Here is a 13,996-nt window from a genome sequence, read left to right on the forward strand (position 1 = left end):
TTTTCTACAATATATTTTTTCTATTTTTTTTATTTGCTAGCCGACGCTTTGTTTTGTTTCCTTTCGTTTAAGGACCTTCAGTCCGCTCCTTTGTTAATGTGTCGGTAGGTGTGTGTATGTTTGATGGCTCGTATTTGTGTGAGAGACTGATATATGTGAGATGCGCGCGTGTGTGCGTGTGAATAGTTTTTGTAATCCGCACAAATCCGCTGGTAAATTTGAACTGACTGAGTTCAAAAGCTAAAATGAGTTTGCATACCCCAAAAACGTACTAACCAATAACCGAGACCGATTTAACCAGCCGAAGGTAAAGCCGAACTCGATTCCGAATCAAAATCCGAGAACCATAACGTGGGAAAGTTCGCTCACAGCTGCGGCAAGTGAAAGTGTCCTAAATGCGGACCACAAACTGTGCGAAAAGCTTTTACTTGGCTGGCTGTTGAGCTTGAAGGATTTTTGAAATATCTTCGGCGTTTTAAAAATTCTTGTGAAAGTTATTTAATAATAAATATTAAAATATATATAAAATATACGAAACTTTCAAAATTCAAAAATAGGTATTATAGAACTCCTTTGATGTTATACCAGGTATGTAAGTAGCACAGTTTTTCAGTCCTAAGGCAGTTTTTTGAGCGCAACGTATGAATGTTTTTTTGAAATTTAAACAGTCAAAACTTGAAATTTTACTTCTTAGTAGCCTCTTTGCCGGAACTTTGTGAAACGCCAAAACTTCATTGTTAATCAAATAGGCAACTAGTTTAAGTCATGACAACTTGAACAAAAATGGCTGCAACGTTGTTCAAGAAAATTTAAATAAAAAACAAATGTTTCTAATTACACACACATAATTTGTTAAAACCAAACAACACCGCACACCCAACACAATGGCAGTTCAATTTTTAGAAAAACACTTCCTGGGAAATCTGTTCGAGACCAACCGCTTCAAAACTCAATCGAACTGAACAGAACTGAAGTGAAGCAACAACTGAACGAACCGAGCGATTTCAAAATCGCGAACAGCCAGCGTATAACGGATATCCAGTCAGCTGAGAGCCGCTTCTGAAGAGAGGGAGAGAGAGAAAAGCTGTGGCATCCTGAGCTTTCAAGGCTGAGAATGTCAAAAAGGAAGTTGAGCGCATACGAAAATAAAATGCTTGACAAAAAAAAAAAAAAAAAAACGCAGGAAACTAGCCAAAGGGAAAAACAAGAAGAGGAAAAAATATTTTCGGAAAATCTAAAGCTTTTCCCGCTCTCGGGGCGCCTGCGCGAAAGAGAGAGCATAAGCGGGAAAGAGCTAGAGTGAAAGAGAGAAGTAGTTGCCTGCTTATGTTTCACACGTTATGCTCCTTATGCTCATGTTGTTGTTTTTGTCTGCCGATATTCTTCAAAGAAGTCCATCTATTTTTATATCATTTGCTATTGTTTTTAGCGTTTATCATACTTCTATAAATTTCTAAAGAAATACTTTCTTAGATTTCCTAATAAACTTCCTTATTTAGGGATAATATTCAAAGAATTTAATAATTCAAACAATATTTTATTTGGGAATTCAATCAAAAGTAACTGATTTATTGCAATTAAAATTTGCTGAAAGGGTATCCTTGAGTTACCCTACCGAAAATATCCTTTTTGGGCGTTGTTGGTGTTGTTGCTGGCGCTTCTGTGGCCATTGTTGCATACCTGAGATTTAGCGAGGACACCGCCGAGGACGAGGACGCTTTCGTGGCTTCTCGCTCCTGGCTGTTCTCGTGTGCCAGCTGATTTGTATTTTAGATTTGTATTTATTTATTAGGCAAGAGACTACTCTTTATATTGGGCTTACAGAAAAAATATATGAAATAATATATAAAAATGGCAAAGATAAGTTTTGCCGAAATCTCACTTTAGGAGCTTCGTTGTGTATGGATCATTAAACTTTATGGACCAGTATTCCCAGCCAGATGGCCGGAAAAAGTGCATTGCTGCATGGACTTTCCCAAACAACATCATATCAGATGTCATGATGCCATTTGGAGTATTTCTATAGAATGTCCTTTCAGACATTCTAGACTAGAATACCGCTCTACCGAAAAACGAGTATTATTATATTTTGTAATTTAATCGAAATCAAGCAATTTTATCATAAAACTATGCAAAGGACGAAAACTTCGTGTTGCCTGTTTTGTGTGGACCTTTTCGTACATTCAGTGGATTTCATATTCAGCATCGCTACTTATCGTTAGCCTGATATTTACCTTATTCGCCACAACCCAGCAACGACAGCTAAAACAAGAGCAACAACCACGGCAAGAAAATGGAAAATTGCGAAAGGGAAAAGCTGGTGAAACACTAGGCATGTCAAAAAAAAAGCAAGGAACGCACTTGGAAATGATAGCCCAGCTTTATGCTAATGTTTGCCATTGCTTTAAGTACTTATTCAGCTGGCGAGCTAGTCAGTTAGTTACTCAGTCAGTCATTCAGCCAGTCAGTCAGTCAATCAGTCAGTTCGGTCAGTCATTTGGGTCATTTTTTTGGCATGCAGATCCGGTGTTTTTTTCTTACTTTTCTTACTTTTTTTTTGGGTCGGCTTTACTTTCGAATAATAATAAAAACAGCTTTCGTCGGAAATTGGTGAGCCCACACATGTCCAAGTTTTGCGAGTATTTTTTTATGTTTTGTGTCTATTTCCATCAATTCCACTTGCAGGTTAATAAAGCAATAATATTGACCATCGAATCGCTTGGCAACATTTAGTGTCGAGTTTCTCGTGGGTTCCTCTTCGAATAAATCAATCAAAGCGCAGGTAAATTAATTGAGATTTCGTTTAAATCGAAATCGAGGATTTACCATAGCTTTCGCATTTGTTAAGTTGTCTTGTTGTTGTTATCAAACGAATAATTTCGTTCTTTTTTTATACATTGATGCCCAATATCCACCCTGTGATATCTGTTCATTGCTTATAAAGCCAATGAACTCAACACTTGAGCAGTCTTTTAAATGGATAATGGTCGAACCCCATGAAAATGAGTGTTATTCGGCATTAAGGCAGCATAAGAAAATTGTGATACCGCCGTAAACTCGGTCGTCGTGTTAATTACATGAACTCAAGCATGCCACCATTTTCATCCCCATCTCCGTTCCCCAAAACGGCACAATTTCCCATTTTCTTGGAGGCCTCGTGACAGAAATCGACAACCATTGCGCGACCCAACATGCAAATCAAATTATTTTGGCATATAAAACGCTTATTAACAGATTATATGCTCACTCAATATTATTAACTGACTGACTGAGTCGCTTGAATGGCAGTCTTTTGCCATTTATATATTGCGAAAGTGGGCGGCATTGTTCCTTTGTTTTTCGTCTTGGATTTTTAATACCCTTTGATGGTATCGTAGGCGCAATGAGTGCTAAGCACTTTGTCTCGCTTATTTATATTTATGGCCGATAACAGACGACAGTCGACACTTGGCCATCAGCAAACAGACAAACGGATTTCAATATTTGTTGGCGTCTTTATCTGTATCTGAACGATAGCGTGTCCCAGGTCTTGGGCTTCGATCGAATGCCCTCGCTTCACCCCCAGGCGATTGAGTAATAATATTCAAGCTATTGGAAATATTTGAAAAATATATAAACATTTATTTGCTGTGGGCTTGCAACGAGTATTTTAATTGGATTATGGCGATTATTTGGCGATGTCTTAAGTTTAAGACCCAAAAAAATATACTATCAATTCCAAAAGTATTATATTTGGTTAGCTGATTGAAGGTTTGTGTGCATTTGCATGCCTTGTTTTTTTCTTTTATACAATAAGTAAATTATATTTTGCAGTGATTTTTTTAATTTATTTTATTAGTTTTTTAATTCCAAGCTAGATATTTTATTTCTAGTACATTTTTCGCGACGTCTTTGGTATTTTCTATGAATATCTACCATCTTCAACTTAGTTTGCTGTTTCCTTCTTTTTATTATGTTTTTTTTTTTCTATTTTTTTCAGAAAGCATGTTTAGCGTCTGGCAAACTTGTTCATCACATTTACTCAAGGCCCCCCATTCAGGTGTATTATTCAATAGTTTCTTTGAAATCATCCTGACAACGGCTTGCAGTTGGTGTTTAGTTAAGCAAAGTATGACACCATTAAAGATTAAATTCATTATTTTTTCGCACGCACGAACGAGTTTTATAGCACAATATTAAAGCTATGAAACCTTAATAAATTGGATTCTTATTTGCAATTGCTGTTTGCTACTTGAATTTATTATTTAAGATAATTGGCCAATGCCTGCCAAATTTAAATATGATGAACGACCGCCTGATTATAATACTAATAATAATATTAATAATGATAATGATAATAATAATAATAATCATTGAATATCCTGGACCGCCTTGTCCATCAGGCATTTCATTTGCAGACAGCCACGCAAAACAAACCTAATTACACTTTACTTTCACTTTCTCTGCCAGCAACAGGAGAAAGTCCAGGGGGGGAGGGGGAGGTGGTTTGGGGTGGTAGCGGGAGAAATGGCGATGCTAGAGACTTTGGTGAGAAAAACTTCAAAAGCTTCTGGTCAAAGCAAAGTTGGTCCGCCTTGGCATATTTTGCGTAATATACATTTTGCCTCCGTTCGATGTATAATATTCCTGGTCTTGGGCCAATTTAAAGAGCCAATAAAAGCGTTTAAAGCGTTGTCACAGAATCATCTTCCATTTTTTTGGCAAACAAACAATGGGAAAAATAAAGAAATGCAGATGGCATTGACATTTATTGTTCATTTGACAACATAATGAACATTCTGATATGCAAATAAGTGTGTGCGAGAAAGTGTTATAACGCGTTTCTTCGAGCGCTTATTTGTATGTTTTATATTTAAATAATAAATGGGCCAAACCCGCCCTCTCCCACACCTCCTTCCCCTTGCTCCATTCGAGGCGCTCATAAGTAGGCAATGATTTTTGCCCAGCTGCCCACCCAACCAACCCACCAGTCTGCCACCCACAGGAAGCCACCCCAAAAACGAAGGGCCGTAATGAGCGTGTCATTTAGCGTAATTTCACTTGATTGTTATGGCATTACAACAATGACCCAAGTACAATACACACGCACAACAAAAGGCGGCGAGGAGTGTGCAGCAAGTTTATCTTATCATCGCAGGCTCCGCTCTTGGAAAATTCGAAACATTTTTCGATGGCGGAAAATGCAGGGTGCATATGCATAAATTATGAATGGCTAGGGCAAGGCATTTTGTTGATTTTGTAGCTTTTTGGAAAACGCTCTGCTAATAATTTGATGTGTCCAAAACTCACCTGCAGTACTGTCAACCTCAAAGGTCCACCTGAAACAAGAAAAAAAACGTAATGTTAATGTTTTTGCCATAAAATGCACAATCGAATATTTTATGCAGATATGCCATTTTATCCAAACAATCGATAATAATGAGATATACTTAAGGATACTTCATTTTTTTTTTATTCGGTACTTGTTTGATACTTTTTTTTCTCCTGGTGCAGAGTAGACAGAATTTTGTGCTTAATTCGCATTGAAATATATGTATGTGGCTCCATTATGATTTACTAATTTAGTTGAGTGTCTACTGGTGCATCTGTGTGTCCATTCAGTTTGATGTTATATCGTATGTTAGCCAGTTGTTTTGTTTATTTTTCCAATTCGTTAATTTGCTGCTGCTGTTTCGTATTGTCACCAAATTAATTGGCTGCTCCTGGTGTCCTGCTCGTGTCCTTCTTGCTGTTCGTCTAAGTGAGTATTCAACTGGCAGAGCTCACACAGCACGCACACCATCGCACACTGGGGCAATGAGGCACTCACACACGCTCATGTACACCGATAGGCGTACATGTGACCCGTATTAAGCCATCAATGGGATACAAGCAATTTCGTTTAATTAAAACATGCCAATACACTCACACACACACACAAACACACTGCCGTCCGATGATTATGACGACGGGTACTTCGGAATGACTTTGGCAATGGCCATCCAAAAACGGCATCTCGATCGAGAAGGAACATATAGAAGAGTTGAGTCGAGAAGGCCAAATGCACACTCAAATTTTATGCACGATTTGCAGCAAATTGAGCATCCCTTAGCTGCCGAGGAAACGAAAACAGGACCTCAAGCAGCACATGAAATCGAAACTGAAGGAATAAATCGTCAGTGACAGGTTTTTCTCGTTCTCATTAGAGTCAATATGGGATTTGCCTGAAAAGAATTAAACTTCTCATAATTTGTTCAAATATCTTATTGATTCTTTTAGAGAACAGTCGGCGGTTACTCTACAATTAACGAGTGTAAAACCAGCTCAAAAGTGTGTAAAAGCAAAAGCTCCACCAACTAAACAGAAAAAAAGAGCATTCCCAGCCTGCCATTATGACCCTTCCCTTTTTCGAGCCCCAACCTTTCACGAAATGCCGCGGTCTAGTTACAACTTCAAGCGTTTCCCTTTTTGGATTATGAAACCATAAAAAAGTCGCCGTAATCTTTATTGACTGGATTCCCTTACACAGGTATACTCGTATATGTATATGTATGTGTGGTTGGGGCGAGAATATGTATATTTGGCAAATACTTAACACATTCTACGCCAGCGGGGGTCGTTCTTTGTCAAATATATGTATTATATAAGTACATCAAATAAAAAGGGGTATATCAATTCAAATTAGCCCACAAAGACGCGGCAACTGCGAGGGCGAAATGCGATTCAGGATATTGTTTGCTATATTTCCAAATTGATCACGCGAATGAGACCCTTCTTCACTTTGGAAATATTTGTTTTACTACCGTGCTATTTACGCCCTTTTGCTGTCTCTTTTTATATTAAGAATGCCTTAATTTTAAATTGAGTAAATAATGCTTTCAGTACAACTTAACTCGCAAACAAAAAAACAAAATATATTTAACACTTAACTTAACTTAATGAGACCCTTCTTCACTTTGGAAATATTTGTTTTACTACCGTGCTATTTACGCCCTTTTGCTGTCTCTTTTTATATTAAGAATGCCTTAATTTTAAATTGAGTAAATAATGCTTTCAGTACAACTTAACTCGCAAACAAAAAAACAAAATATATTTAACACTTAATAATTTCAACATATAATACAAATACCTCGTATTGGCATTATTTCGAGTGGGTTTTTAATTGTTTGAAGTAAAAGTCCATGCCGTAAAATCCAATTAAGAGGTACTACCTATGCCTATTCGAGTTAGCCAATGTCTTCGCCCGAGTTAGCCAAGTGTTTTGTGGTCGACACCTTTCTGGTTCATCCCAAATATTTGCGCTGCCAATGTCAATAAGGCGGTGAAGAAAACAAGTGGGCGGCCAAGAGAGCAAACGAGGAAAACTGCGGAAAATGTGGAAATTGTGGCAAGATGAATGCCTTGGATGGCCGACACGCTGCGGCGTTTGGCAATTAGAGCGACTCCGTTTTCCATCTGGAATTTAGACCCAAAATTTTTGCCCAATATCAACCGGCAATTAATCAAAGGCAATCAAATGACGACGACGGCGAACATTACGCAATGTCGCGACAACGGCGACAAGTAGCCATCTAAATAGTGTCATCAATAATTGTCCCACCCAAGTCGGACACTCCATCAAACGTGATATCAACTATCAACGGTAGCAAAAAATCTATGTATGTAAGTAAATAAAATAAGAAATATATTAATGTTCCGATATTGAGGGCGAAAATACTGGGCAAAAAGAAGTAAATAAGCCTTTAGAGTAAAGGAAGAGTGTGGGCAGTGTCAATCACGTCAATTGTCAATCGGCTTATCGCAAATGCAATCAAATCGAAATCGAGCAAAATACAAAACTTAAGGCGGAGAGGTCTTATCGCCGATAAATCAATCAAATCAAATCAAATCAAAGTCAATAATGGCAAATAACAATTAAGCTCAAGTTGACTTAATGAGCTGGGAAAAAAACAAAAAGAGAAGCGGCAAGCAGATGCTAAATCGAGAATATATTATATAAGATTATAATATTAAGATTCCACAATCAATTTTAGCATATTACATTTTTTATAAAAAATTTTAAGCAACAGTTTAAAGAATTGATCAAAGTATAGATTATTTTAGCCAATAAAAATGCAGAAATTTTAAATTTAATCAGTTCTGCTATCCACTAATTAACTTTTTACCAACTTCATATTAAATTTGAAATGCTAGCTTAGATTATATTTACTTGGAATTTTGCAAAGTCGAATGAAAACGTTTAAGAGGTAAACATGTTACACTTCTGAAATATATGCAATATTTATCAAAGAGCATTTCAATTAAATGCTCGGCCTGAGCGAAGGCAAATAAAAATTGATGTAGCATAATTAGAGATTGTAAATTAAATTGATGGCAATGTCGGACAATTAACAAGTCAGTTGAGTGATGTTGATTCATCGCAAATCGTTTGGGGTGTAAAAATACACGACCCACTCCCCTTCTATTTTACCGCCTCTCTCTCTCTCGCTCGATCTCTCCCTCTCTCTCTCTAATCGATGGCAATTAGACGGGGCTGGCTTAAATCGCTTATTTGCATATGATTGATAGGCATCGATATGCGGGCTAGGAAGGGGGGGATGAGGTGCTGGAAAGGGGATGGTGCGGAAAACAAACCCATGGAGCTGAAAAAATGAAGACATTTACATGACAACATTGTTGCTCGTCACTGTTCCATTTGTCAGTGTGCCATTGTGTGTGTGAGTGACTGTGTGTGTGTGTGTGTGTATTTGCATTTGTACCGCTGACAGTGCCTAAGCGGCCATTTTATCATGTCTTCCTTTCAACACACACTCGCAGTTTTATATGACAAATGATTGTGTCACATCGTGTTATTCCCTCCCGCTCTCAACTTTCTCCCACTTCCACATTTTCCATTTCTCCGCACTGTTTTCTCACACGCCTAAAAACACACAACAGCAAACCAGCCGAGTTGCAGATTTAAACAGATATCGGATTAGTGGCCAAATGGCAAGGATAAAAAGTTGAAATGTGTAGGTAATGGGGAAAAGTTGTTAGATTATGCAACATTTATTATTGCCTAGAGGGTAGAAACAATAATTATTTAAGTAGTACAAACATACAAACAAAATGATCACTTTTTGAGCAAGTTTTGTATTTAATACTATTCATTGAAAGCCATTGCAAATACAAAAAACTTATTGTTTCACAATAACACCTTTGGTCATTAAATAAATCACAGCAATTTATTTATTTGCCTACAGGCAAACAAAAAAAAATTACCTTGGCTGAATCTGACACATTAATTAATCGTATTTTATCAGTCTCAAAGAAACTGCATTGCCACACTTGAATCTGCATATATGTACATATATGCATTCGATGTCATCTGAGGTAGGAAAAAAGTCGTTCAAAAGCAATCGCATTTCGCATATAACTTGCAATTTCTTTAGTTTCTCACATCACTTGCAGCTTGCACCGGAAACGGAAAAACAGGGAAGATGCATGCGAAGGAAGCTTTTATTTTTCCATATCCTGTGCGCGCACCTTTGACTTTTTTACCCCTCACCGTGCTGTTAGTGTCACTTGCCAGGACACCAAATGAATGCTGCACTTCACCTATGGGTCACTTGCATTTTTATTTCTCTCTTTCATTGACATTTTTTTTTTGTCAGCTTTTTCCCTGAAATGATATTGCTGCACAGCAGATACGGCTACTATTGCAACTTTAAAGGCGGCTTAATTAAGTTAGCCGGCGGAAATTATTGAATTTTACATGAGTGCATTTTCGATTTCATTAAATGGAGGAGGAAAGGCCAGATACGCATTGCGACAAAAATAAAATCGATGTGGGCCGCGAAAGATGCCATAATTGAATGCCGTTGAACTTTTAGTGCAGTTCCGAAAGGATTCGCCAGGATCTGGCCATCAGTATAGTTGTACCTTCTTAAGCATATCTATATGAATATAACAAATACCTCAATTAATATTTACAAAAGCATTGATTTTATTCTAAAAGTGGGACTTAATATTTACCAATATTAGGGTTGAACTGTTGAAAAACGGTTGAAAACATTTCTAAGCGTAGAACCACGAATAATCTGCTAATGGACGCGGTCGTGGCAACGGAAAAATCGCATTTCCCGATTTTAGCCCCCGATCCAAATGCACTGAATCACCCTATCGGCATAACCAAATGGAACCGGAATTCATCAGCGAACGACTGCCGATTCCCGGGATTCAAATCTCTGCCTGCGATCTTTTAAATTCCAACTGCGGAATGCTAATCCGTGGAGCGAACTTTGCCAGGTTGCCGTCCATGATTCTGGAATCCATAACGGGGAGATACAGGGCAAATTTGCAAAGGGGATTTACGGGCGGCGGGAAATGCGAAGAGCTGCGAAGAAACATAACTGGGCAACTCGTAAAATATTCCTGCTGCATCCGAAACATAGTGAAAAAGTATGGAAGGTGCTTAAAAGTATGCAACGATAAGCCACTGAGTTCACCATTAAATAAATTACTTTTGTACACTTTTATGGGTGATTTGAAGACCCCCGTCTCTATTTTACAACACTGCAAATAGAATAGATTGCAACCGTGCAATGCGATACCAAGCGGAGTCAACAAGTCAAGTTGCAAGGACCTCCAATTAGAAATAGTTAGCTATTTCGCCTGCGTATGCGTGTGTGTTTGTGTGCGCGTATGTGTAAGGGATTGTGTGAAATTTAGCACGCCAAACAAACACATACGGAGATACCGATTTATGCCTGGCCGTTAGCAAGGAGCCAAAGGAGCGAAAAGGAGAAAGGTGCAACAGTTTCACCTTTGCGCCATATTTATGTTTGCCACCACACACACACAACACACACAAACAAACAAGTGGTGTGCGTGAAAGAGATAGGTGGAGCAGGTGCAAAAGAGAGAGGGCCAACCCAGGCACGCGGTGACGTTGCTTTTGACCTAGTAAAATGCAACAGCGTTCAAGTCAAAGTGCAATGTTGTTGGTGGACGTAACAAATGCAATCCTCACTGCCATCTGCACCATCCAAACCACCATATTTACACACACACACTCGCACACTCGCACGCACACACACACACAGTGGTTGCAAATGACAGCAAATGCATAAAGCAGACAAAGGGAATTCCCTCTTTCTCCGTTTGACATGCATAATGTGACTAAGGACTTGCCAAAATCAGGTTAAGTGAAAACGGGAAAAACTTCAACTTAAAGGTGGTGAAAAGTGGTCAGGAAAGTAAGCGACAAATACAAAATTACATAAATATTTCAGGGAAAACTCTTGCAACTATTTTAAGAAACTATTTTCTCTTTGAATTGATGAAATATTTCCCCCGAACTGAATAGTTAATTTCATTGCATATTATAAAATGTTTTAGCGAGATTGGGTTCAAAGTATCTCATTTAATATTAACCACAGGTGCTCACATTGTGTTTTCTTTTAAATTCAAAATAAGTGTGTCAAGAAGAAAGGCTAAGACGCATTAATTATTTACTTTCGCCAAAGACAGAGGGTAGAGAAAAGAATGTAATTACCTACGGTAATTTTTCATGAGCCACAAATTATCTCCTCAACAAAAACACATAAATTATTTAATCACTTTTATTGTTTTATTACTTTGATATTAAGAAAAGTGTGACTTTCAAGTGGCCAATCAATTTTATGAACCATTCCAGTGTGGCCTGCTACTTTCGTAAGGATTTTCGCCACTGTTTTCTTCGGTTCTCATTTTGTGTGTCGCGTGCGGCGTGGCAACCATCTTCAATGTGGCACTAACTAACTAGTTAGACACTAACAGCTGCCATTGTTGCCGGGCCTGGTGAAGCACATGCAAATTTAAAAATGCATTACATGTGAGTGTTTCCAGTGGGGCTGGGGGTGTGGGTGTTGTGAGGTCAGAGGTCAGATAGTTGCAATATATACACAAGACTCGCAGCGAAAGTGAGCAAGGAGCCCGGAAAAAAGAAGCACACATGAGGGTAAGAGAGGAGAAAAAACAACAAGGCCACTTTCTGTGTGTCTTCATGGGTCAGGCAAATAAAAAGGGTTTTCACGTGTGTGCAAGTCTGTGTGTGTGTGTGTGTGTGTGTGTGTGTGCGAAAAAGTGCCGGAAAAGCGGGAAAAGTGGGAAGAGACGGCCGAAAACAACCCTGACACAATGCAATGAACTTTAAACCCCACACAAATGTTTGACTTGGCCAAATGTTTACCCATGTCAAAGCCAAACGAAACCAAAACAACAAAATATTATTCATTATGAAAATGTCCGAAAACGAAAAAGAAAAAAACCTACTGCTTGTGAGCCAAACAATTTCACCAGTGGCATACAAGGGGAAATCCCTCGGAAAACTTTCTAAATAAACGAGAACCTTGCCAAGAGTTGAAAATTAATTGACGAAATTTCTGGCTGACAACAAATGAAATGCAAAAAGCGCAATTAAGCTACAAAAATTCCAACACTAAACAATTTTCTATTAAAATGGTTTAAAAATATAGAAAAAGGTGCATTTTAGTACATATTATTTGCATAATAATAAACCTTTTAAAACTTGGAGCCACCTTCGTTTTTAATAAAAACCAAGGTTAAAGGTGGCATTCTCTGTAAAACTGTTGTCACTTCAGTTTAGTAAAATTTGTTAAATTTTCCATGGGAAAACAAGGAAGCAATTATGTTTATGCAAAACCGGTTTTTTTTGATCACACAAGAGCACTTTTATTCGACGATTTTGGATGAATTTTTATTTTGGAGTCAGGAAGTTGGGAAAGTATCGCAAAATTCGCTGTCAAAACCACAACAAAGCACATCTTTGATAACATAAACTCAATTAACACAAACATAGGCACCAGACGCACACACACATAAGCACATACACACACACATTCGCTTATGATGGAGCTGCCATCGAGCACCACAGGAGACACCGGAAAGAGAAAGACCGTGGAAAATGTTCGCACACTGCGGGAAGCACAGTCGATAAGGAGCAGCAAAACCCGAGAGTGTGGAAAAGTGGACAACAGGCTCAGCCGGCGGCAGTAATCTTCTGGAGAATCCCGGAAAGCGTCCGTGGCAGTTGCTCACCCAGACTGTTCGCGATCTGAAGACAGAGGTGACTCTTCTCAGCGAGCCGTACAAGGATGAGTCCAGTGACAAGTGCAAAAGCAGTCATATTGGTATGCGGGGAGGTCACAACCCAGATAGTCGACCTCATGGCAGCCAACGGATTTGTCCGTGGAAAGGTAGGCAGACTCTGGATCTGCAGCTGTTACCTGGCCCCGAGCCTCTCCCCCCTGATGCATTCAACAGCGTCATGGACGACCTCCAGCTGCGATATTCGAGGACGCAGCAAATGTCGTGGTCGGAGGGGCGACTAGAGTGGGAATACCCACACGCAACTCCCAGAGGCAGATCAATCCTCGTTTTCACCACGAGCGGCTAGCGCTGGAGGCGATTGCGGGAGCCAGGTTGACAGCCGAATCTTTGGTGCCCCTAATGATGGACATCCCGAGGATATGGGAGGGATGAAGACCCCGCGGGTCCTAGAAACTGGGGCTTGGAGGCAGGCGGCAGTACCCTTATTCGCTTTCCACATATCCACTACCACCTAAGCTGTATAATAAATTGTTACGTAGCTAAACTATATACATATATGTTAATAAAGGAGTATAAAAACAAAACCCACTCGCAGAGAAAAGCACCCCAAACATTGACATGTATTAAAATACCTTTTTGCATGTCCTGTGACAGGCAGCAGAAATTAACCGAAACAACGTCACGGCAAGGTTCCTTAAATGTGAATGTGATTGTGAGTGAAAAGGTGTGTGTGTGTGTGTGTGCTTGTATGTGTGATCTTTGCCTGTGTGAGTGTCGGCAATTAATGCTGTCATTGTTGGCACAATAATTTACCAGCTTTGCGTGTAAATGTCAATTTAACCAAGAGGGAGATTCTCAAAGTATAAGAAGAAATCCAAAGAAGTAAACAAAATAATACTGAAAATATATGTCTGAGAATGCAACG

General features: G+C 38.9%; 1 protein-coding gene across 1 annotated transcript in view; it reads right to left on the bottom strand.

Annotated features, from left to right (window-relative positions):
• Window positions 1-13,996, bottom strand: part of LOC6618595 (high affinity cGMP-specific 3',5'-cyclic phosphodiesterase 9A) — a 107,740-nt gene that overhangs the window by 75,299 nt on the left and 18,445 nt on the right. Inside the window, exon 3 of the mRNA XM_032726597.1 lies at window positions 5,290-5,318. The gene's annotated coding sequence lies outside the window, so the exon portion shown is untranslated. The remainder of the gene's footprint in view (window positions 1-5,289; window positions 5,319-13,996) is intronic.

Source organism: Drosophila sechellia, chromosome X, assembly GCF_004382195.2.
Source record: "Drosophila sechellia strain sech25 chromosome X, ASM438219v1, whole genome shotgun sequence".
NCBI classification, from domain to species: Eukaryota; Metazoa; Arthropoda; class Insecta; order Diptera; family Drosophilidae; genus Drosophila; species Drosophila sechellia.